Here is a 3,019-nt window from a genome sequence, read left to right as displayed (position 1 = left end):
AAGCTCCATTTCCATGCCTAGCCTCACAAAGTATTGACGCTTCACATCAAATTTTGGATTGGTGGAACATATACATAACTTTTTAATGGTATATGATAGATTTTGTTCCTTCTATAAAACTGCAACAATAAAACAATTAAAAAAACTACCACCTCTGTCAGTAGAGGTAGGGAAACTTCAAAGCAACTCTATTTTTTTTTTTTTTTTGGAGAGGGTTTTTTTGCTATAGGGCATGTGTGCTCACCAGACACATAGTAGCCATGCCGCAATCCCTTCTCCTCCATTCTCCTCTCGGTATCTTGGGCACGCACGCACATGTGCCCAGCGTGAGTTTAAGCCACCAAGTCTGGGACTCGAACTGCGGTCAACCATGTGGGAGTCCAGCGACATAGCCATTATGCTAACTGTTGGTTCCGAAGCCACTCTATTTTGAATGTCTTTTCTTGCCAGAAAAGAAACTCTGTAAGATAGTTCTGTTCAACTTTTGCAACTTGGAACAGAAGTTGTATTCAGAAACTTGAAATTTGTATAAGCAATTAAAAAAATACTTGAGGGAGGGACCAGGATGGCATGGTGATTAAGGCCCTGGACTCCCACATGGCCAATCATGGTTTGAGTCTTAGACCAGCTGGCTTTCTCACTTTCCCTCTCTGTCTCTCTGGTCAAATTAAAAAATAATAAATAAAATTAAATAATAATTATTTTTAAAAGTACCTGAAAGAGTTTCAGATTTTGGCTAAATCAAAAGGTTATATACCAGCACCCAAAGCTTAGTCCTAGATCTGCATTCAACAGATGGTCTTGGAGAGTAGTAGTGGAGGGTAATATCTTATAAAGAACAACTTCCAATTGGTAAGCTGGAGAGAAAGCAAGACAAGAAGAAATTCAGAAACTGGGATTTCAGGTGAAGAGGCAAGACTTCAGTGACTATGTAAAGAAAAATAGAAGAAGTAAACAGAGATACTGGAAAGATAAGTGGCTGAGGATGCTTATCCTTTCTGGTATCTAGGTCCTACTGCAGAATAGAAGGATACATTATCTTGGTATCGTAGTATTGGTATCTTAGTATTGATGGATAACAAATTAACAGCTTAATGACTTACAACACCCATGTATCATCTCCCAATTTCTGTAAGACAGGAGAATGGGCACAGCTTAGCTGTCATACGAGACTGAAATCAAGGAGTTGACTGGACTGCATGCTTATCTACTATAAAGGCATAACTAAGTACTGATACACTTTCAAGCTCACTGAGGTGGCTGGGATTAATTTCTTTGAGGTTGTACGACTGAGAGCTTTGGGTATTTGCTGGCTGCTGACTGTTGACTCTCCTCAGGTCCTGCGGTTTCTAAAGTCTGTTCATAAGTTCTTGCCAAGTGGCCTTCTTCAACATGGCCACTTACTTTATCAAGTCATCAAGAAGAAACCAACCCCATTATTCTAAAACAGAGTCTTTGTAAATATTTATATATTTTATTGTATTTATTATTATTATTATTTAATTTGATGAGAGGAGAGAGAACAAGAGAGAGCAAGCCATCAGGTCCAAGACTTGAACCATAGTTGGCCATGGGGGATTCCAGCACCTTAACCACCATGCACCTGCCAGACCACTAAGGTAAAGTCTTCTTTTTTTCCACATATATCTTTTGTTTTAATAAATAAAGCAGATTTGTGGTTTAGACATTAAATCACTTTTACAGATGAGGAAAACTTCTAGGCCTGCACAGGTAACAGGGAAGCAACTACTGCTGGAAGGATGCATGCCCTACATGCCCCTGAAGCCTCAGAGCAGAGACTTAGAAGGAGAGAAACAGATGCTCCTGCAGACCAGATCACTGAGCCCAGGAATAACAGAGGGCTCAGTGATGTCCAGGCAACCACCAGCTGATCCTCTCACCATCATGCTACAGGACAGCTCCAGGTTGTGTTCTGTTGGGGTGAACTAGAGGTAGGTTCCTGATCACGTTAAAGGGAACATTCTCCCAGCATTACCAACTACTACACCAAGGACACTGGCTGCCAGGAGACCCACAGGGAAATACAGAACAGTATTCAAACACCAAAAGAGAAGGTATGTAGATGACCTTGTCTCCTCAGATCATCAGAAACTTCCATGGTAGAGGAGGAGATGGACTCCACCTCCCCAAGACTTAGTCCAAAAACTTCCTATTGGCATTTGCACCAAACAAGGCTCCTTGGACTTCCGGCATTTTATGTCCTCAGGCAAGAATGCCTCGTGATCCATCTGGACATGAACGTCCTTTTTGCTGGCCATCTTGTACACAGGGATGGCTTTTTGCATTGCAGCCTTTACCAGAGGGAAGTCTTGTTTCCTGCAGTGAACCATTCAGGGTTCCAATAACTGGTACAAGCCCTGGAGGACCAGTTCATCCAGCAGCACCTGGTACCTGCATGTATCTTTCACCACTTTGCTGAGCCTCTGCTTTGCCTCATCAGAAGGTCCGTAGTAAGGTCATCTCTTGCTCTGAGGACCTTGAGCCTTGCTTGATTTATCAAATTAGACATCTGAATTGTCTTCTGCTGCTCAATTTGCTTTTCTTTCCTCTCATAGTATTCCATAATCTTCAATCTTTGAGCCCGCTCTCAATGCTGAACTCTTCTTCTGCCTTTGCATCTATTTCTTCTGCTTTCTTATTGACTTTTTGCTCAATGAAAGCCATCATGTGCTTAATCTGCTTTTGCATGTCAGTATTGCTGAGGGCCATGGTGAAAGAGACGCTAGGCCGCTGAGCAACTGGTCGGAGCTGAGGTTTGGCGAAGCCGACAGGAGGAGAGTCTTAAATAATATAATCATAGGAGTGACATCTGCTCTAACCTAATCAAGGGAATGACAGGGCATCCATTTCGTTACATTTTATCAGTTAAAAACAAGTCACAGATTTCAGTTACCCTCCAATGAAGAGGATTATATCATCTAATTGTATGTGACAAGCTTCGAATTTTTTTTCTTAATGTTAAAGACTCACCTTTGGGTGTACCCACTGCAGTTTGTAA

At 41.7% G+C, this 3,019-nt stretch overlaps 1 pseudogene; it reads right to left on the bottom strand.

Annotated features, from left to right (window-relative positions):
- Positions 1-2,105: 2,105 nt before the first annotated feature.
- LOC102489857 (V-type proton ATPase subunit E 1 pseudogene) lies at positions 2,106-2,730 on the bottom strand (annotated as a pseudogene).
- Positions 2,731-3,019: the final 289 nt, after the last annotated feature.

Source organism: Tupaia chinensis, unplaced genomic scaffold, assembly GCF_000334495.1.
Source record: "Tupaia chinensis unplaced genomic scaffold, TupChi_1.0 Scaffold000174_1, whole genome shotgun sequence".
Classification (NCBI taxonomy): Eukaryota; Metazoa; Chordata; class Mammalia; order Scandentia; family Tupaiidae; genus Tupaia; species Tupaia belangeri.
The sequence above is the reverse complement of the archived record's forward strand: the minus strand, read 5'-3'. Positions and strand labels throughout refer to the sequence as shown.